The 23,432-nt window shown below is 46.7% G+C and overlaps 1 protein-coding gene across 2 annotated transcripts in view; it reads left to right on the top strand.

Annotated features, from left to right (window-relative positions):
- Positions 1–6,842: 6,842 nt before the first annotated feature.
- CLHC1 (clathrin heavy chain linker domain containing 1) overlaps positions 6,843–23,432 on the top strand; it is a 328,255-nt gene continuing 311,665 nt past the window's right edge. For both annotated transcript variants that reach the window (XM_086927653.1, XM_086927652.1), the window contains exon 1: positions 6,843–6,969. The gene's annotated coding sequence lies outside the window, so the exon portion shown is untranslated. The remainder of the gene's footprint in view (positions 6,970–23,432) is intronic.

Below are 23,432 nucleotides of genomic sequence, written 5' to 3'. Positions count from 1 at the left end.
AGCCCTGATCTTTGGACTGGGTAAGAGTGGTCTGTTTAACTCAGATACTCTGTTCATCACCACCCCCTTTTCTAAATCGTTTTTGGCCACTATAGGTGTGGCAGGGTATACTCAGACATGAGTCCCTTTCTCACTGCTCCATCAGGATTCAAGCAAGCCGGGCCGAAGAATTCTGAAATGCCAGAAACCGGTCCCCGGTAGCTTGTCTCCTTTCTGGTGAAGAATTGGCTTGGTAGTTTAGTCTGCCCTGTTCCCATGATGCACTGGGCCAGGGACAGACTGATTTGCATATAGCCAGGTTCTGAGCTGGGATGGGGCAGTGAGATAAATAACAGTGATGGATCAAGCCCTGATCTTTGGACTGGGTAAGAGTGGTCTGTTTAACTCAGACACTCTGTTCATCACCACCCCCTTTTCTAAATCGTTTTTGGCCACTATAGGTGTGGCAGGGTATACTCAGACATGAGTCCCTTTCTCACTGCTCCATCAGGATTCAAGCAAGCCGGGCCGAAGAAGGCTGAAATGCCAGAAACCGGCCCCCGGTAGCTTGTCTCCTTTCTGGTGAAGAATTGGCTTGGTAGTTTAGTCTGCCCTGTTCCCATGATGCACTGGGCCAGGGACAGACTGATTTGCATATAGCCAGGTTCTGAGCTGGGATGGGGCAGTGAGATAAATAACGGTGATGGATCAAGCCCTGATCTTTGGACTGGGTAAGAGTGGTCTGTTTAACTCAGACACTCTGTTCATCACCACCCCCTTTTCTAAATCGTTTTTGGCCACTATAGGTGTGGCAGGGTATACTCAGACATGAGTCCCTTTCTCACTGCTCCATCAGGATTCAAGCAAGCCGGGCCGAAGAAGGCTGAAATGCCAGAAACCGGTCCCCGGTAGCTTGTCTCCTTTCTGGTGAAGAATTGGCTTGGTAGTTTAGTCTGCCCTGTTCCCATGATGCACTGGGCCAGGGACAGACTGATTTGCATATAGCCAGGTTCTGAGCTGGGATGGGGCAGTGAGATAATTAACAGTGATGGATCAAGCCCTGATCTTTGGACTGGGTAAGAGTGGTCTGTTTAACTCAGACACTCTGTTCATCACCACCCCCTTTTCTAAATCGTTTTTGGCCACTATAGGTGTGGCAGGGTATACTCAGACATGAGTCCCTTTCTCACTGCTCCATCAGGATTCAAGCAAGCCGGGCCGAAGAAGGCTGAAATGCCAGAAACCGGTCCCCGGTAGCTTGTCTCCTTTCTGGTGAAGAATTGGCTTGGTAGTTTAGTCTGCCCTGTTCCCATGATGCACTGGGCCAGGGACAGACTGATTTGCATATAGCCAGGTTCTGAGCTGGGATGGGGCAGTGAGATAAATAACGGTGATGGATCAAGCCCTGATCTTTGGACTGGGTAAGAGTGGTCTGTTTAACTCAGACACTCTGTTCATCACCACCCCCTTTTCTAAATCGTTTTTGGCCACTATAGGTGTGGCAGGGTATACTCAGACATGAGTCCCTTTCTCACTGCTCCATCAGGATTCAAGCAAGCCGGGCCGAAGAAGGCTGAAATGCCAGAAACCGGTCCCCGGTAGCTTGTCTCCTTTCTGGTGAAGAATTGGCTTGGTAGTTTAGTCTGCCCTGTTCCCATGATGCACTGGGCCAGGGACAGACTGATTTGCATATAGCCAGGTTCTGAGCTGGGATGGGGCAGTGAGATAAATAACGGTGATGGATCAAGCCCTGATCTTTGGACTGGGTAAGAGTGGTCTGTTTAACTCAGACACTCTGTTCATCACCACCCCCTTTTCTAAATCATCACCCCACCTGGCTGCGGCTCAGGTATGAGGAGCACCGCTCTACATTTGAAAGATTGAATTATAAGAGAGACAATCAAGGCTCAGTGAGGACAACCATAGATCTGTATATGGATTTGTAATGAACAATCAATGCTTCTACCCATCCCACAGACTCAAATGGGGACCAGTATGTTATAGCTATTTGTCAGTAGAAGATATCTAGTACGGATTGCCAGGAGGCGATCGTATACATGACATGTAATCTTTCTTGTATAACAGGCACAACAATGACAAGACCGTGAAATTCCCGCCCATTGCGTTCCAAATGTCATCTATTGCAATTATATTTGCTATTTAAGGTGGTAAATATGCACTGCGCCATTTAGGTCGTGCTCGTTTTGACAGTCTCGAGCATCCAAGTTATCATGCTTGCGCTGCAATATTTGAAAGCATAGGCTCGCGCTAAGCTGTTGGTAATTGTAAACTCGCAGTCATGCGCTAAGCTGTTGGTAATTGTAAACTCGCCGTCATGCTTTTTTGTACAGAAACGAACACAACCCAGCGTGTCTGAAGCATTCCGGTCTCGAGCACACAACCCATCTTGTAAGCGCTACGCTGTTGAAAATGGTAAACATGCGCTAAGCTGAAAAATCGCCGTCATGCTCACCAAAAGGACACAACCATGCTTATTAGGGGCATGCAGGCAATACGCGGCTTACCTGTCCGTCGATGTCTCCCGACAGTCGTCCGAGCTGTCTGGGGGGGCACCGGCCCTCAAGCAAACGTCGTGTTTATGCGATTGTTTCCAAATGTGAAACCACGTGATCGGCAGCGGTCACGTGATTAATTGGCATGTCGGGAGATGTAGTTCAAAGCATGTAAATTTGTAGTTATTTCGAAAATAAAGCGCTGGAGCTCAGTATGTGTATTATAATTTCCTAAAGCTTGAAACACAAAGATTACCTGGCCGAAATGCACACGCTGGGGCTCAGTATTTATATTTTAATTTCCTACAGCTTGAAATACAAAAATTACAAAAATTATCTGGCCGAAATGCACGCAATTTATGGCTGTTTACTATTATTATGCAACGTGGTTATTGAAGAAACCACAATTCCTCAAGCGGCTAAGAAGGCCAGAGCACAAAATGCCAGCATTGTTTGTGAAGCTCGAGACAGCTAGCTAGTTGATTCCACTCCCCGTCATGGGAGGTTGTTATCAATGTCTGCATGATATCTCTGCACCTAAAGTACAATACAAGAGTTCTCATGTGTATTGATAGTAGTCATATCGATCGTCATTTTAATGTACACTGGAGAAAATGTTTAGATGTACATGAGGGAGAGCCTTATAGTAAATTAAAGAGCAGCACATGATTAAATGTCAGGGCTATATGTTAACTCAGTGAGTGCAATCAGTTACTTAGAGGGACATCCATGGTATTGGCTCATTCAGCCCTGCCTTATCGCTATTCAGTCTATACACCCACTTTTGTTCAATCTTGAAGAGAAACCGACCGATGTCGGGCAGTGCTGAGGAATTTGTGGTTGTTCCAAGACGGTCCAGTGAAACTCATCTGGGCCATGTCCCACCTCCAAGAAATGTGCAGTGAGGCGGGTTGCTTGTTTGCGGCATCGCACTGTGCTCTTATGCTCTTGTATCCTTGTTCTTACTTTCCTCGTCGTCATGCCGACATATCAAAGTTGGCAAGGGCATGTTATCAAATAAATGAGGTTGCTGCTATTGCAATTAGTGAACCTAGTTTGAGTCCACGGTCTGTTTGTCCCAATGTCTATGATAGTTGATTTGCAGGTTTGAGGACAAACAGAACACGCCCCACAGGGATGGTGGCCCTGGACAGGCTGCAAGTTCCACAGTGTGCCCACCTGTCTAGGCTCTTGGCTGGCCTCCCTTTTATGCTGCTGGTAGTCGTCCTGCTAACACCAGCAAAAGGCTGTTGTTAATTCCCTGGTGCTACAGCAGCTTATCGCCTGTTTTTGGTTTGCTTTGCAGATCAGGCAGTTCGTTGTGAAAGTGGTGTTGTATTTTTTTCTGTGTGTTTTTGCACTGGAACTCCTACTCTACATCTCATTAGGGTTAGTTGGGGATGTTCACCGTGGAGATACATTTTGGGGCAGTTTTCGCAGGAATACTGGCGATGTCTGCAGTTTGCACCAACTTGTGATGGGGTGTTAAATCTGTCTCCACTTTTAATGCGTTAAGGTGGGGATAAATCGGAGATAATTCCTTGTGAATATCCCCCTTTGTGTTTTAATTGTATTTCTGCTAGCCCACCCGGCAACTCTAGGCAGGTGAGAAGAGAAGGTCTTTGTCATTGGGGCCTGCATGTTGAGTGGTGTGCACACTGTGCTATGTCTCTACGTGTCAGTAGTATTAGAGGTAATGTATTAATTTGATACTCTGTAGATTAATTTTAAGCAGCCTGGATGGAGCTGTTGTTACCGTAGCTTACTGCAGACTGGACATAGCTGACTGCATTAATTTTCTGAGACCACGCCACTGCAGCCACGGAGGCCGTACGTTTAAGCCTGTTTTAAAGTGAGCAGACTGTTCTTAGTTTCAGTAAAGCTTCAAGCTTTTCAGCTCAATGCATGGTACTCTGACGCCTTTTTAACTCAAACACATAGTGCAGCATGTTTAAAAGTGTTACAGGGACTTAAGCAGATCCTATGGTGGTCAAACTTGTTAGAGATGACTGGTAAGAGGGAACTGATTATCAGACATTTTTTGCTTGCTGTAGATGGCCTAAAGTGCTGTGTTTGCCCATAACACTTGCGAGGTCTCCCTCATATTTTTCTGGCAGAGTGGCGCTGAAGCAGCCATTGAATTTGTAGTGTCTTCACAACATTTCGCTGATTGTTAAACTTTGACACACATTAAAAAATACTATGTCTAATTCTTTCATTTATTTTGTGCTGTAGCTTTTGGCTTGAAAAATCGGTAGTCTCCCGCCTGAATCGGGTCTATTGGCATGTATGCATTTGTGAAATACAGGGCTCGCCAGGCTCACAAAGAAGTAAGTGCCTGCGGCTGAGTGACGATATAATCTCTTAGTTGCCCTTGCTATGCTATAAACTTTTCTTTTTAGGCTATAGCGCGTTCATGAATGATCCGATCAATGATATTGTCTTCTGAGCAGCTGCAGTGCCTGTCTGCAATCTGTCTCTGGTTAGGGCCCTTCCAATTCTGGTGCTGTGCAGCAGTCTTTTTTTTTTTTGTCCTCATTCAGCAATATTTTGGAACTGGAGGTGTCGGGGTCCCGTTTCCCTTCTATGCCGACCTTGCGGGATTTCTCCTTGGTAAACATGACTTATACACAGAGAGGTTTCTTTCAAGGCTTGGACCCCTTTCTGTCTGTTTCCAATGCAACTCGTTTCTGGGTTGAGATAGTCATTTTGACTACTTTTTTCAAGCATCCACTTTAAGGCTTTATTGCATTGCTTAATCATTGGACTGTGCAATGCCAGTAATCACTTTAACTTGTCGGAATATGGTTTTCCCAGATATCCCAGAATTTATTTTGCTTCCCCCTGTGCCCACTTGTGTCCAATTTATGTATTCTTTGTGCTGAAGCTAGCTATTCTTTATGTGTTGGAGGTATACTTGTCACCCACGCATAGTTCTCTCCTACCTAATACTATCAGAAAGAAGAGGATTTTCTCCTGATCTTTACTTAACTTAAGTGTTGCTTCATTGGTTTGACGTATCCCAAAAATAACCAAGTCTATACTCACCTCCATCTGCCGTCCCAGTAGTGAGGACAAGGTCTTCCCCACCTCTTTCCAGAATTGCTCGAGCTGGGGACACTGCCGAAACATGTGTAGATCATCTGCACCCTTCTCTCCGAATTTGGGACAACTTCTCTCTCCTTGGCCTTTGAATTTTGACAGCCTTTGGGGTCCAATAAGCTCTGTGGATAGTGAATAAGTGGTTCCTTCTTAAGGGTGCAGATTTCACAATTTTCCAACAAGTAGCCATAGATACTTGCCATCTCTGTTGGATATCCAGCTCGGCAGCCTCTTCCCCAAGTCTCTCCTGGAATTTTGTCGTCTTCCTCCCCTTCCTGTATCAGTGCCCAATACCAGTACGCTATTTCTTTTTTGATGATTTTGTTTCTCTGGAGCACTTCTTTCTCTTCCCCAGTTCCGTGCTGGCTATCCTTTAAGTTCTTGACCCAGCTTGTTAATTGATAGTACTTAAATCGTAAGATTTCGCCATCTGCTCTTTCGCATAACACTTCCCAGTCTATAACCAAGTTCAGCGTCTTTGGCTCGCCCCACCTTGAGATGCTGGTTTTTTCAGGGGTTTTGCTAGCTTGTCCTTAAGGCATTCCGGTGTTCCAGGGGAATCCCAGATGGGTGCATACCTGGTTTAGTAGGTGATTTTAAGAGCAATGAGAAACTCAAAGAATATCTTAAAACTGCTATAAGAGTTGCTTTGCAGCAGTTTTAAGATATTCTTAGAGTTTCTCATTGCTCAAATGGGTGTATTCTGATAGTTTATATGTTTCCCTCATCTTCATTGCTTGATTTTGCTCCCAAGACTGTGTCGCTGGTAGTCGTTGAAATATCACTTCTGATTATACTGAAATTATAAAAATGTCACACATTGCCATCTGAAACCTTGACAGTTATACAAAACTGAATAGGTCAATAAATCGACTTTTTCGAACTCCCCGCACCAGTATGTACATAACTAGGGGATATAAAAGTAGGTCGATTTCTTGAACAAGTAAGACTCACAAAGTAATAAATACTTGTATTGCATGTGTAATTAACGTAGACAAAGCTATTTAAAAAGCTGTAAGGTATTCATGACGAGTCTTGTTTTATTGAGTCGTTTTTCAACTTAAATATCCTTTTATTAAAATGTTTTACCAAAGTGCTTTTCTAATGTAGACATATTTTGGCTCTAGTACCTTTGTCTTCACTTCGTTCTTAATCCTCACTCAAAGATGGCCGTTCCTCTTGCACAATACACCTTCTTCTCTTTCCACTACGCCTTAATACCGTAACAACCGATCTTGTTGCTATCAACTTGGGTGAGAGCTAGAGGCTTGGGTGCTCCAGCAGGGGGCGGGCTGCAGCATGGAAGTGCTCAGGTGAAGCTGCCGTTTCTGGCTTTGCAGGGATTTTGTTGCCATAAAGGTGGCTGCGGCGTAAGGTGAGTCAGAAACGTTCGTAGGGGATTTAGGAACAGGGCAGGTCCAAGGATGCAGGCAGACTAGTTTTAGATTTAATTTTTTCGGAAAACGTATCGGAGATTGCATTGTAATGTATTTATATTCTTTCCCGAGAGATTTGGCGTCAAATTGAAAAGCACAGACGTTGCTTGGAAATTAATGAGACTCCTTGAAGTTCAGCGAAACTTTTATGTATTGTTTGTCTTATGTAGCACGAAGTCCAGCCAAAATAGGTTTTACACCCCTTTACATAGACAGTACTAGAAATTAAGAGAAAGGCTTAAATGCAACACATCATTGGAATTTAATTTTCCCATGGCTGTTTGTATTTGAGGCTATTTTTAAAAGAAGAAAACTAAGGGGCAGATTTACAAGCCCCTTGCGCCTCTTTTACGCAGTCGTTGGGTCACTTTTGTGACGCAGCGGCGGCGCAAAGCCAGCGCCATGCTGCAGGGTATTTACAACGTGACGCATCTGGGAGATGCGTCACGTTGTAAAGCCCTTTGCCACATGTAGGCGTTCCGGCGCAGCGGGGGCGTTCCGGCGCAGGAATGCCTCCTAAAAGTGGCTGAGTGAAATCTACAAGATTTCACTCAGTCACTTTTAAGGCCATGCTGTGTCAAAACCCTGTGCTTGCTTGAAGCAGGCGTATGGATTGACGCAGCATTTTCAGGATAGGGCACCCCCCCGAGCCTCGCTGGAGCTGCGTCGCGCTTGCTTCGCAACTCCAGCAATGCACCGCCATTACGGCAGCAGATGCGTCACGCATCTGTCCATTTTTGCCCCATGGTGCGCCGCATTGTAAATGCAGCGCATCCATGGTAGCGCAGCGGTGACGCACAATAACTGGCGCATCCCTGCTGATATGCAGGGATGCACCAGTTATTGTAAATCTGCCCCAATACACAAAAGTGGTGATTTAAAAATCGAGTCTTCCGCCTAAGTCGGAAGGGTTGACATGTATACTCATGAGTCTCCCGCCTGAATCGGTTCTGTTGACATGTATGATGAAGTCATAGGAGGCTTGAACTAGGGTGACCAACTGGAATGGAAGCAAATTCAGGACGGTGAGTGTACAAATTCAGGACGAAGGGTCAAAATTCAGGACAGAAATTCAGAACAGGAGGTCAAAATGCAGGACAAAACTTAATGACAAAAGATACGTTTTACAGACAGATCAGAGGACAGGATTCACATGTCCATCCTGTGGTTCATCCTATATGCATTTATTAACTAGTGAACCTACAAAATGCATTTTGAGAATCTGCTGAACAGTTGTGTCTTTGGATGCGCTCTCCAGAAGTGCTACTGCCCAAGTCCCGTTCCACAGAAGTGTGCACAATTTTTCTTCACCCTAACCAGATAGGGATTATGATGTAGAAATACACATTGAAGGGGATATAGTGTGTAAAATTAAAGCCGTATTCTGGTCTCATTTGTCGGTCTCCCACAGCATCATTCTCAGTGAGGATAATTGGACTCCATCATGTATAAGATATGTACCTTGAGGTGAGGAGCTAATAATGCAAGCATTTCCATCCTTTGTACCTGAAGAACTCAGTGTGGAATATGCACTTGAGTGAGCTTTAAAGCACTCTCCAGTGTTTTATAGTAACCAAAGGGGGTGGGATAAAGACTCTGTGCATGTGATTTGACTAAGGAGTGAACCCCAAGTTGTGTGCACAATATCTATTATAATCAGAAGCTAAGCACAATAGAAGGTCATCCTTGATCAAGTACATTATCAAAGAGAAATACTGCCTTGCCATTCAGCTTTGAACACACTGCTTTTTCCAGTGTTAAAACTAGACAATTCATGTAACTTGCGGGGCCTTATGTAGCACTAACTGTTATGTTGTACATCTATTATGGTAACTGTATTCTGGTTCGCTATGCCTTTTGGTCTTGTTCTTGCCTCGTGCTGCTTCTCCTGCCGCGTGCCCATGCCCAAGGGTTCTATGACATCCTACATTTCCACTGTAGAATCTTGGGCATGGGCGATGGTTGGAGATGCAGTTGCCATTACCTCTAGCCCCTGAGAAGACGTGCTCTCTGGTGTCAGTGGCTTGAATACAATAAAGACTTTGAACTTACCTTCTGCCTCCGGTGAGTCTTTACAATTTTGGCGACGAGCTGCCCTGACACCACAATGGATCCACAAGTGCGTATCTGCAATTCTTCACCTCGTTCTTCACTCCTGCGAGGGTCGTCTTCTTTTCTCCTGCCGTTCTGTTGTGAGGGGTTGCCATCCTGTTGCGGTCCTGCTCCAGTCCTGAGGGCCCGGCGAGACCTGCCTGTACTTCTGCTTCGGAGGGTGTCCGAGAGCTGCATCCTGCCGATTCTCGTTCTACCTGCATATCACAGTCCAAATGGTTATCAGTCCTTGAGGGAGACACTACACTTCTTGAAGTAGAAAGGTGGTTGGCCTGCGAAAAAGTCTATTCTCAAACAATTGCCCACCTTCTGGGAACTCAGAGGCGAATTGTCCAGCGAAGGAGACTTAATACTTCGGAACGGTAAAGTCATACCTCCCACCACTTTACGTGCAAAACTCCTTGATATCTGTCATGAAGGACATCTTGGCATAGGGAAGACAAAAAGTAGGGTGAGGAACTCGTATTGGTGGCCGGGATTTGATCTTGAAATCAGGAGAAGAGTCAGAAATTGCTCAGCCTGTGAGAATTCTGACAAATCACAACACATGCTTAGGCCACCCCTCCAATCCCTTGCCAGTCCCTGCATGCCTTGGGTTAGACTAGTGATTGATATGTATGGTCCCATTTGGGAACATGGTGAACAATTGTTCCTCATTGTGCTAGTGGACCAGTTTTCTAAATGGACGGAAGTAGAAGTTGTACAGAATGCCGATGTGAGAACCATTGTTAGTTTCTTGCGGAGGTAATTTCTTAGAGAAGGTCTACCTAAATGTATTGTGTCAGACAATGGCCCGCAATTCACTTCTTTGTGTAATAGTCGTGCATAACCTTGGTTTTAATGTGTGATATAATGAAGGTGCTTATAGTTACTCCAATTGTTTTATGGTTGCTCCTTGGGTGGCATCTTCCGACCTAAGACGTCTCTGAATTATTGCTGGTTTGTGCTTCCAATAGTCATTGGAAGCACAAACCAGCCACAATTAATTTCTGCCATTTTCAAAACATTTGTAAGGGAGAATGGTATCTCTCATAAAACTACTTCGTTGTACCACCCAGCGGGTAATGAGGCAGTCGAAAGGTTCAATCGTGTCATGAAAGGCGTCGTGCAGCTAGCCAACCACAACGACCTTTCATGGACGAAGGAACTCATCCACAATCTCTGGGCTTTCCGTGTACCTCATTGTGAGTCCACGGGAACCAGCCCCTTTGTAGTGTAAAGAGGCAGAACCCCTGTTACCAAAGACAATGTGGGTTAGCTCACACCTCAGAGAGTTTGTTGGTCTTCTGGTAAGGTGTAAGAGAAGTTGTTACACTCACAAATGAGCAGCAAAAAATATTATGACTCAAAGCATGCATGCAAAAAAGTGAACATACAGGTGGGTGACAAAGTCAGGGTAAGGAGAAGTGACTTCTTAAGAAAGGGGCAAAGTCACTTCTCCAGCCCATGGAGGTCATGAAAGTTTTCTGTAACCCTGCCCTCTTAAGTGATGGTAAAATGTGGCATTTTTCTTCATTGTCTTTGTGTAGGGGTGGCAGGATCGCTTCCTCCTCTCATGGTATTTCTCAATCAGGGTCCCCCCTTTTCCCCAAACTATGATTGGATTCTGGATGGCAATGCCGGTAGGGATTCTTACCCACAGAGGGCGGATATTGCGTCTCCTGTCGGTAAGAATTCCTGATGGTATGGCCACTCGGGAGAACAGTTGTAGTACCTTCAATGGGGAATTATCGGAAGATGCCCAACAAAATCCCGGTGCAAGTGGTGCTACTCTTGAACATAATAGTCATGATACTGACAATGTTTTCCTTTCTAGTAGCACTGTTATGAAGGAAGCTATGGTGAACAGATATGGTAGGGTATTCAAACCACCAGCTAAGTTACTCGACTTTGTGTGTGACTAAGCCTTTGGTTCCGCCTTCCTCCTCGTTCTGTTTCACACTAGTTCCCCCCCACCTTACTATTTTTATTCATCAATGAGAGGGGATGTGTTATGTTGTACATTTATTTTAATTACTGTATTCTGGTTTGCTATGCCTTTTGGTCTTCTTGTCTCGGACTGCTTCTCCTGCCGCGTGCTATGTCCAAGGGTTCTATGAGTTCCTCTGTAGAATCTTGGCATGGGCGACGGTTGGAGAAGCACTTGCCGTTACCTGTAGCTCCTGAGAAGACGTGCTTTCTGGTGTAAGTGGCTTGAATACAATAAAAACTTTGAACTTACCTTCTGCCTCAGGTCAGTCTTTACACTAGCCAATCTATTCTGCCCAGAACAAAGGTCAGCCACTTCACAAATGTCTTGTCCCGGCTCTGCAAATCCTGAGCAAAAAGAGCACAAGGCAAGCAGGGGTGAAGCACCAAATGGTGGTGGCAAAGGTCTGTGTTCCACTTAATGGCAGCTGCCATCCTATTCGTGGTGTCATGTGCGCACAGCCATGGCAAGTGGGTCTTAGAATGCTAATCACTACTCACAGCTACCCAACATTTAGAAGATCCTAAAAAGGAACATCTAGTTTAAGAAAGTTGATTGTAGTAGCAAAGTAGTCCCAATAGTATGGGTACCTGTCAAAACAGGGGAAAACTGGACAAAAAAGGGACATGGTGAAGTGTGAAATAAAAATTGTCACTTCTCTTGTCCACTCACAGGTGTTGTGCTAATTAGTATTAACTAATAAATTGTCTAGGAAATTGTGACTCCATAGAAAGTTAAAATATGGAACTGTCGTACTTCTGGAAATTTTCAAAAAAAGGTCCACTATGTTTCTAATTTCTTTTAAATGGTGTTGCGAGCAGGTGGGTATCGCCCAACTTAACTACTCATACAGAAATGTTGCCTTATCCTGGAGAGAACAACGTCCCAACTTTGCACTCCGACTGGAGGAATTTGAACCTTATATATAATTCTTTGATATCTTCCTCTGTTAGTAATCACTCTGTAATCAATTTCTTCAGTTATAGATCATCATTTATTTGACTTGAAGCATTCGTATTCGTAGTGTTAGAACATTACACTACAACTGAAATTCATATGCATTTTGTTGGAATTCCAATGCATTTTGGGACGAGCCCTTCGTCAGGGGAATCTATCCTTACAACTAGTCCATGGCTGGTATATAATCACAGTGTGATGCTCTAACACTATCAATACGAAAGCTTCAAATCGAAATAAATAATTATATACAAGGTTTAAACTCCTACAGTCGGAGTGTTAAGTGGGGATGTTGCTCTCTCCATGATGACGCAATATTTGTCCATAGAAAGTTAGCCATGACATGGATGATCTGTTTGCAGCGCCCATACACGCCAAAAGGCGCGATTCAAGTGGGAGACTCCCGATTTTTTTTAACAAGAAAATGGGCTTTACTTAGTTGTCTCCCGCCTGAAATTGCCATTGCATCTATAGAAGTTAATGGGGAAAATTCAAACCCATGATTTTTTTCACTATCTCCAACTTTCCTATTCTGCAATTTTGGCATTTATAAGTGTCTAGCTCTCACAATCTACCTCTTTGAATATTTTATTTGCTTACCAAGAATCCATTATCTTCCCCGGACATAACTTGTACATTAATTCGTCATCGAAATTGTGCCTTTGACAACTATCTGTTGTTATCACCTTCAGAATTATCTTCACTGCTGGTCGCGCAGAAATCTCCCCTCTGAAACTAAGTTTCTGGATTATTGACTGAAATCTCTGTTTGGAACCTAGTCGACGTCTCTCATGGAAACCCTAAAAGAGATTTGCCATCACTGCCTGGATTATTTTCAGCAGGCCTTCATAGAAATCTCCCCTTGCAATCTCGGTGGCCTCCCTCTTCGATGTAGGTCTTGCAGAAATCAGCACTTCAGTCCTGCACCAGATTCCTTCACTGCCAGCAGTGATCTCCTTTTCGACCAGCTACTACTTTCATAGGGGTGATCTTTAGAATTGGAAAGTGATGGCCTGGTGCAGTGTTTTTCCCTGAGGGACTACAATGATCCTGGACACTGAGGAGCTAGTTTTTAGGTCAAGCCTAGGCAGCGCTTGCGCTGCTCTGCGAGGCATGCTGTATTCAGTTAGGGACTTGAAGCTCCACCCACTCTCCGCCCATATTTTTCATTGGCTTGTGTTATTATCCTTGGTGAATCCTGGCTTCTAATTTGTTAATAGGCTTGTTAGTCGTGCCTTAGTACTGGCTTGTCTTCATTTGTAACCTCCCATGAGGACACTCCCTGTTGCAGGTGTTGCTGCTCGATAGACTTTAATTACAGCCTCTGAGCACTATTTTGTTAAATGCTTTTCACCCCCCTCTCTCGTAAGGCTTTATTTTATTTTCTAATAGCATCGCATGCCACACTGGCCTATACCGCGTTTTCACATTAATGTTGTCAGCACCCCCTTCTTTAGATGAGCCGCGTCTAAGGAAAGGGGCGCGGCCGCCATTAAACTGAAAGCGCAGCATGGGGTGCTTTTGCAAACAACCATTTGCAATGCAATGGGTCTCGCATTTTTGAGGTATTCGTAAATGCGAGACCTATTACATTGCAAATGCTTGTTCAGGATTGCCCGTGTCCCCTTCAAAAATCTTTCCTGTATGCAAGGGTGACTTCTCTACAGGCATCAAGCCATCGCAGAGCACCAACACAGAGCACTGGAAAATACATGAGCTCCATCTGCAATACAGGGTGACGTCTGTCACTTGAAACATTAAAGAGGCATGACAAGCCCCTCATGGTGTAAAAAGTCTGTAGTACATTTTTGAGCCTTTTGACCTTTGCCACAGAGAAAGTGCTTCACGAAGTCTCCTATTCACTTCTTGGTTGCTATCTCACCTTCACTTCTGGCCATGCCCCTCTCGTGCATAATTAGGAGCCTGGTTCTCTGACTCACCACTGTGATCTGTTTTTGTTTTTCTTGTCAGTCAGGTCAGAGTTCATGATGCTGGCCGTACTCTCTTAATTTTATCCATTTTGATAGACAGCCTCCCTCTGTCCTCCTACCAGGGGCGGTTTCTCCCCGAGGGTGTCGGTGCTCTGCCCCGTTACCAAAGTGCTCAATGCTCATATTTTATGTAATTAAAAAAATGTCCGTTTTTTTATGCCTTCTAAATAAAAATAATATAGTCTCCATACCTGTGGGAGAGGTGTGGCGCCGCGGCCAGGGTGACTGACTCCGTAATCTGGGGATCACGGTTCGATCCCCAGGGCCGGCGGCAGATTAGCCCAGCACCATGTGACTCTGGGCAATAGCTTGCTTAATCTTCCCGACGGCCCCCAGCGCCTAGAGACCCTTACGGGTGATTGTGCGCTTTACAAATGTGGATTATACCGCCGATGTGACAGTGGCCGTTCGTTGTGGCCGTGGTGGCTGGAGGTATGTGATGTGACTAGACTGACTGTCTCTCCTTGCATGCTCCCAGCTCCCCCTAGCGGGCCCAAAGAAGCCTAAGTGTTTGCCGGGCTGATAACTTCACAGCCCTGAAGGCTGTGATGTCATCAGCTCATCAAAGACCTAGCTTCAGGGCCTAGTCCCCACCCCCTAATGGCGTGCAAGGAACGTTAGTCCTGGGCGTTTTATGTCTAAGCCCGGTATCACTAACCCTCCACATCAATCAGAGAGTGGAGACTGTCACCCACCCCTTTCCCAACTCATTACATGGCTTGGTCGGACCCACCCTGTGACGAGTTGGGAAAGTTGCTCCTTCTCAACAAATATTAGGGTTCTTAATTATACTTACTGTCTCTGGCCATGAACTCCACCACTATGCACCGCTTAAACAGGCCCCCCTCTACCTATAATTCACCTCATCCCTCCCTTCCACTAAGGTTTCTAAACCTCTCGCCTTTTCCATCTACTGACATACTATATAATTCCTCTCAATCTTCCTGATCTACTATCTTCAATTTGCTACTTGCTTTTGAACTTCTGAACTTAAATCATTCTTAAAATTCAACTGCCTTACCTTATTATATCAATTGTACTTAGGGGCCTAAAACGATGGAGGATTTTCCGCATCCTCCGGGCCGGCGAAAGCCACCGCCGGCCCGGAGGATGCGGAAAATCCTCTGTGGACCCACCGTCACATTAAGATGGCTGGTGGGTCCTGGTTTCCGTCCGCAGCTTTTCCGCCGTGGTTGGCTGACAACCGCGGCGGAAAAGCTCTAATATGGTGACGGTGTCTCTCAGACACCGTCAGCCAGATTAGGATGGGCTGTGAAACATGCTTTTCCGCAGCGGCTTTTCCGCCGTGGAAAAGCATGTGTAACTTCACTGCGGGGGCCCGTTGAGGGCCCCCTGGGTGAAGGAGGGGTGGGGGTGCACATGGGGGTACCTATGGTACCCCCCTGCATTTGTATGCAGAAATCGGCAGGCACCGCACTGTGCCTGCTGCTTTCTGCATACAAATGCAATGCATGCATTTTTACCATTGCGGCGGATGCAGCTTGAAGCCGCACCCGCAGCAATGGTAAAAATAGAAGTTGTGACCGCCAGGGTGGCGGTCACATCCTAATTGCACAGGAGGGAACTCCGCAGGCCATGCGGAGGTTACCTCCTACTCTATAGTGGCGGACGGACTCTGGTCCGTCCGCCATCATAATCGGCCCCTAAGTTTGGACTATCTCTATGTTTAACCAAATCCTGTAAAGCGCTCTGATACTCTTGGGTCCAGCTAGTACTATATAAAACTGTTAAAATAAATAAATAAATAAATAAAGGGGTGTGCCAGGCAGGAAGCAGAGGATTCGAGTCTGCGCAGACTCGACCTCACACTGCTTCCCGCGCGTGTCTGCAATCTCTGGTGGTGGAACTTTCTGGAAGGAAGCCTCAGGAGTCCGTCAGCAGTTCACCAGCAGGCAGGCATTTTTAGGTCGAAACCTGCGTCTCGCTTGCGAGATCTAATGAGATTGAGGGAGATTCACTAGCGGGCTTTAAGCCCGCCCCTCTTTCCCATTGGTCGGCATCACCGTTCATGCTAAACAGTGGCCTGCCATTGGGAAAGAGATTGCTGTGACGTACACTTTTCTCTTTTTAGGTCTCGCCTGTCGATGCGCATGCGCATCGAGCAAGGCGAGAGTATTGCGACTTATCTACTCTTTATCCACACTGCAAGGAATCGTGGCGATTCCTTGCAGTGCCCGTGACTTTTAAGCTCAATGCTGCTCTGCTCTGTTGGCTGCTCTGTATAGCACATGGCACTGCACCGAAGTCCGTGCTGTCTGTCCAGATTCTTCCTTGTCTGTCTCTTCTCCGTGCACATATGTACTCTCTGTTTGCGTGTCTTACTTCTGTCGCCCCTGAAAGTTACAAACAAGCCCCTACTGCTCACAAGTGTACACTTTCGCTGCCTGCACCGATACGCATATGTGCACTCTTGTCTCGCGCACATTTTTACATTTCTGTTTGGTTGTTTGTGATGCCTGTCTCCACTCCAAGGCACAGATACTGCATGTCTCTCACGCTGCCCCTTTTTTGCGCGCGCGTGTACACACACACACATTTTCCCGTCTATGTAGACGCGCACATGCCTATATCAACTGCTTCCTGTCAGCACACACGCGTGGCCTCTCTGTTGAGTCTGCCCCATCACACAAACACGGGCAGCGTGTCTATCCGTGGTCCCTGTACACGCACACGTGCCTGTTCTGTTACATCTGTCTGCTACTAAATAGACACACACATACACATTTCTGTTTGCCTGTCTGTCTCTACTCTCACTGTCCACACATGCAGTCGTTTCTCGTCTGAATTGATACCTCTTTATCTCTGAACCTACCATTATATGCACACGTATGTTGCATGTCCTGTTACCTCTGTCTATTGCCAAAGACACACGCACCCGTTTCTGTGTACCTGCCTGTGTTGACTGCTCCTTTTCCAATATGATAGCCTTTCTGTCGTGTTCCCGCTGAACTCACACTCACAGGCCTGCCTGCCTGCACCTACCCCTTCATGTGCGCGCGCACACCAGACGCAAACCCTCTGCCCTTTTCTCCTTACCTGCCCCTACCGGCATGCACATGCTGCTTGTTTCATTTGACACTTACTGCTCTTAAAAACACATACATGCACGTCTCCTTTCGGCCCTGTGCTGTCTACATGCTCCCTCAGACTCCTACAAGCCTCCTGTCCTGTTCGGGAGCACTCACACATACAGCTCCTCCCCCCTCCTCCTTCTACTCTCCTCCCCTGCCTGCCTGCCGTGTCACACCTCTCCCCTCTCCGCCCCCTCCCCTGCCCGCCCCCTCCCCTGCCCGCCGTGTTACGGTGAAAGGCTTGTTTTTTCTTCACTAGCCTGACCCCCCGCCCCGATTGCTACATCCAAGCACTCTTTAAATTCAGCTCGTGCCAGCCTGCCCATATGTGCAGTGACTTTTTTTCTAATAGAGTATCTGCTGCATGTTGGCATTTTGGTCCTTCCCGGTGTTTCAGTAAGTAAACAAATAGGACCTTTACGTGCAACGTTGGACCAGGGCCTACAGGTCAGTACTTCGGCCATCGTTGTTAAGAGCTAATGGTTTTGATCTGTAACTGCTCATTCATCCTTGGTTCTAGTGAAGTAAACTTCCCCCGAAGCCTTGAAGCATCCTCGTATTTGTAGCAAATGGGCATCTTGGGCAGGTGGTGATGAAGTGTGTGTTTTTGTTGTTGGTTTTTTTTAAGACTTAGTTGGCAGGCATGGTTAAATTAAATCCATTTAGCCAGATTCGGCTGAGCGTGTACGTATGAGCCTTTGCTCAGGGGACGTGATCAGAGGTGCTAGGCACTAATCACCTTGCTTCCTCAAATGTAACTGTGTACAGTTCCTGGTCAGCCTTTATTTACACTTTTCGCCACTCTAAAATTTGCTTAGAAGTGTGACAGCCTGTGTGCCCACCTGTCTGTGCTGAATCTTATCTGGTGCCAGCTGTGCATCCTTGCCCTGGCAGCTGGGGCATACCCTTCCCTCATACCCTTCACCTCCAACCGGCACATCTGCCAATTAGACTATAAACAGTACTGGATTGGCACCCCATGGCTTGATTTAACGCCCCCCCCCCTTTAGGTTGCTGTGCATCTAGCAGTCGCCGGATACCTGTTGCTAGGTTAGATTCTGTTCTTTGCTGCATACAATTTTATGGGCCTGGTGTTTATATCCTTTATGTTCTCCAGTTCGAGGAACAGAAAACATAGCTTGAAGGGCTAATCTCCTGCAAACCATAGTGACAGTACAGATGCCCTCCTTCGAGTACAGTCGTTCCCATGAGCCTCTTTTGACAAGCACAGTTTAGTCAGGGTGTGGCTGCTGATACATGTTGCATGGTAACGGCCATTACAGGCTGCAAATTGATGCTGGCCCATAGGGAAGATGTCTTTACTGAATTTCTTTTTTTTGCCCCTGTCCTGTCTCTCCTCCTCTCCCTCTCTATACCCTCCCCCTCCCCCCCACCACTCCCATCAAGTCCCTCTGGCCCTTCCCTCCTCCCCGGACCCCTCCTCCCCTGCCCCCTCCACCCTTTCTTGTTACCACTTGTAAAGAGAAAGCGGACTGAGCCAATATCTCAGACCAGACGGGGCAGGCCAGTTCCGGGTCTGAAGCTGCATGAACAGCATTCGAGGTGATGCGCAAACTGCACTGGGACGGCCCTGGGGTTCAGGGCCAGACCCCCCGCCCACGCCTTGGTTAATAAATAGCTCCCCTCTACCCTCCCCGGATCGTCTAAAGGACAAACAGTAGAATAACCTTTTTTTTTACTGAAAGTAGTCACACAAGCACAGTACACAAAGCTCCCCGGCCTGTAGTTCAAGCCCCACCCCACGCAGCACCTGCAGGGGGCTGCCTGATAGAATCAGACTGCCCACACCCCTCCATAGGCGGTATTCCGGTGCTATTGTGCCCACTCTGGTAATCATGACGCCCCCTGCTGCGTGCATTTACAATGTGATGCGTTCCTTCCGCTGGAGGGCAGATTCGACCACACACTGTTCACAATCACAAGCAGGCTCTGTTCTGCAAGGTGCCGGGGGACCTTCCTGCAGCCCACGCGTTTCTAAAATGTCAGTTCCGTAGGTGTTTCCGACAGCCCTCCCCGCGGCTCACAGCACGTAACTTTCCTTAAGGGATGTTGTTTATCTCGTGTTTTGTTTTCTTTTTATAGGGATATGTTTTTATGCATTTATGACAAGGTCTCGTGGCGGTGTCACCTCGCATCCCAAAATACCTACCCCCTCACCCTCAACCCCTCACCCTCACTCACCCTCACCCTCACTCACCCTCAACCCCTCACCCACCCTCAACCCCTCACCCTCAATCCCTCACCCTCACTCACCCTCACTCACCCTCAACCCCTCACCCTCACTCACCCTCACCCACACTCACCCTCACCCACACTCACCCTCACCCTCACTCACCCTCAACCCCTCACTCACCCTCACTCACCCTCAACCCCTCACCTACCCTCACCCTCACTCACCCTCAACCCCTCATCCTCACCCTCACTCACCCTCACCCTCACTCACCCTCACCCTCACTCACCCTCAACACCTCACCCTCACTCACCCTCAACCCCTCACCCTCACTCACCCTCAACCCCTCACCCTCAACCCCTCACTCACCCTCACTCTCACTCATCCTCACTCACCCTCAACCCCTCACCCTCACTCACCCTCAACCCCTCACCCTCACTCACCCTCACCCTCACCTTCACTCACCCTCAACCCCTCACCCTCAACGCCTCACCCTCAATCACCCTCAACCCCTCACCCTCACCCACCTTCACTCACCCTCACCCTCACTCACCCTCACTCACACTCACCCTCACCCACCCTCAACCCCTCATCCTCACTCACCCTCAACCCCTCACCCTCACTCACCCTCAACCCCTCACCCTCACTCACCCCCACTCACCCTCAACCCCTCACCCTCAACCCCTCACCCTCACTCACCCTCACCCTCACTCACCCTCAACCCCTCACCCACCCTCAACCCCTCACCCTCAACCCCTCACCCTCAACCCCTCACCCTCAATCCCTCACCCACACTCACCCACACTCACCCACACTCACCCACACTCACCCACACTCACCCTCACTCACCTTCACCCTCACTCACCTTCAACCCCTCACCCTCACTCACCCCCACTCACCCTCAACCCCTCAACCCCTCACCCTCCCTCACCCTCATTCACCCTCAACCCCTCACCCTCACTCACCCTCAACCCCTCACCCTCACTCACCCTCAACCCCTCACCCTCAATCCCTCACCCTCACCCACACTCACCCACACTCACCCACACTCACCCCCACTCACCCTCACTCACACTCACACTCACCCACCCTCACTCACCCTCACCCTCACTCACCCTCACTCACCCTCACCCTCATGCTAAAGATTTACAAAAAAACCCATTAACAATTCTAAAAGCACTAACTCTAATGCTGCGAGACCTATTGCATTTCTAATGCTTGTTTGTCCGTCCCACTTGGACGGACTGACTTGACTTCCTACTGGCGTAAAATCTTTGTTATCTTTATGGAGTGAAACACATGGCCCCATAAAGATAACAAACCCGGAACATCGCTGAAAAACCAGCGATGTTCCATGGAAAAGGGCGCTATCGCTGGAATATTCATCGCCATTGCGCTAAACGTTGTTAATACAATGCTAGCCTGGCGAAATATTCCAGTGATAGAAAATGATGCGGTATGCAAGGTCAGTGATAATTATCGCTGCCTGTTGCAAATATCCCCCCTGTGCTTTAGATCCCGAAGTCTGGACTGAGGCCCCAGCCTGGTGAGTCTCGTTTTCAAATAAGCAGAAGGACAGCTGTTTTCAGAGACGAGTCTTTCGAAGAGCTGGGACAGCCGGTAGCTGCTTAGGCTTAAACTCCCGTGGCTGGGAGGAGTGAAAAGGGGCTGCGTGTTCTTTCAGCCTGCCGGTGACGCAATGATACACACACCGTTCAACCAGCCCACTATATTGACCTGTGTTCGCAGCTCTCCGGCAAACCACTCATAAAACAGCCTTTCATCCAAATGTTTTTACGTGATTTCTGAGTTGAAAAAAACAAGAAACATTTCTGGTGGTTATGCAATAGGTCTTGCCTTTTATTAAGTTAAAGCCATTTGCTTTGCTATACAATACCATTAGCAAAGCAAATGGCTTTAACTTAACGAAATGCTTGTTTAAAGTTATTACGGGTCAGATAAAGTGAATGAATACTACTGAAACACAAGGCTCAAGACAGTTTATCGCGAAGCCCAGCAAAGACAGGCAGGAAACGTGCACGTGAACTACCTTGGCAACATTGTAAAATTCAATATTTCTTGGAGTTGACAGTCTTTGAGTCGGGTCCCCCGGCTGCTGCCATGAACCTGGAGGTCAAATAACAACCTGGCTGCCTTGGTACTCTTATACAGCTTTCCACAAACCTAAGGGTCTCCGAAGTTTAAATCGCTTATATCTTAGGGATGGCGACCAAAGGCATGCTCCAGGGTCGAGCAGCTGTTCCCAGCCCTCTCCTTTCAGAGAAAGACAAACTGGGACACACACGAGATTATTAGGCTGGCACTCAAGGCAGAAATTTGATTTTCGTTTTATTAGGCTGTTGTTGCCAATCTTGACGTACATTAGAGACTTCTTTAGCATTTCGAAGGCATCTGCTTGCGATCCGAGCTGGATGCATGCACAGAGAGCGACTTTCTGCATTAAGTTGCTACATTTCAATTACGTGAATAATAACCCTGCACCTAAATGAATCATTGCACAACTCCCAGATCAAGTGAACACTAGCATATGTCTTGACTTCCTCTAGCTGTACTCACACTAAATATAACGAGCAAGCCCCTGCTCCCCGAGTCTCTCTTGCCACAGGTTTAACCTAGAAAACAGGCCACATGAGGCCGGGCACAAAAAGCTTGCATGTCCTGCATTTTTGTCAAGCTGCTCTCTTCGTTTCCTTCTCACTTGAAACTTGTGTCAGATATATATCTTCATAGCATTAGGAAAGATGTGCTGATTATACTTCGCCCAATTTTAATTTATAGCATTATTTCAGTCAAACCACAAATTATCTTCCAAATTCAAGGTCTCATTTTTAGTTCTGGGGTTAGACGACCATTTGTTTTAAACAATACATATATACTGTACATACGTACAGGGATATCAGTCAGCCGTCTTGATCCATTGGTTTGCTGTAGTGTCATTCACATTGCGCTTCTGCCCACCCACAGCCTAAAGCGTGAGCCACAGGGTCAGCTCACTTCAGCCACTGTGATTGACAACATTCTGCCCTTGCACAGTGTGTGCTTCTGCAGAATAAGTAGTGCATGGATTAGTGGTGCAAAGTGTGCTACTCTATAAAAATATATACCTTTTGGCTTTTGAAAAGGCTTGCTTTCATACAAGTTGTGCCTTCACACAAAAACTTTCACAAACAAAAAAAAATTTTTTGGGGGTCAAAGCCAAAAGGTTTACAGCAAATGCCAAACCTGCTGGCTTTGACAATGACTATATTTTCTTTAAAGTGTGCATTGTATTCTGGGTTCCCTGTCATGAATAGTGCAAATTAGGCTGGTCTTAAGTGCAATTGTTGCTGTTTGTAGTTATTGAGAATGTATGCGCATATAGGAAGACCAGTAGCGTTTGGATTGAGCTAGATCTTTCAAACTTTGATTTGAGTGTGATTATGCATAGAATTTGCATCCTATAGTGTATGCCTATTTGTAAATACTGCTATATGCCATTTGGGTTCATCTGTGAATTCATTTTTAACAAACAAAAAACTCCAAAAAGAATTTATCAGATCTGAATTGGACAGTGCCTTAAATAGACCTCGAAAGCTCTTCGAGATTTTAAAACTACAGTCGAATAAACTGGCCAAAACGGTTCATGAGAAGACAAAAACACCCATAAGCTGCAAGGAATTCTCTGCACACTTCACGGAAAAATCCAAAGTGCTAGAAGTTGAACTCACAAATGCAGCAACTAACATTATGACCCTTCCTCCACCTAAAAATGAGGCCATCGTCTCAGCAGAGGGTCCTCAAACAAAAAATAAGGCGAAATGGGACACATTTGAATTATACGACCAGGGAAAAATCGCCAAAACGCTGGCGGAACTTAAGCCAAACAACCACTACCAAGACCCTCTACCGGGAAAATGTGTAAGAGAAGTCAGCCACACTCTAGTTCCGATATGGACCGATATAATAAATGCCTCACTTACACAAGGGACCCTCCCGGACTGCCTAAAAACAGGGCAGATAATGCCCATCCTCAAAAAACCGACGGCTGACGCAACTGACCCGAACAACTACCGACCAGTGACCAACATCC

Source organism: Lissotriton vulgaris, chromosome 6 (assembly GCF_964263255.1).
Source record: "Lissotriton vulgaris chromosome 6, aLisVul1.2, whole genome shotgun sequence".
Classification (NCBI taxonomy): domain Eukaryota; kingdom Metazoa; phylum Chordata; class Amphibia; order Caudata; family Salamandridae; genus Lissotriton; species Lissotriton vulgaris.
The sequence above is the reverse complement of the archived record's forward strand: the minus strand, read 5'-3'. Positions and strand labels throughout refer to the sequence as shown.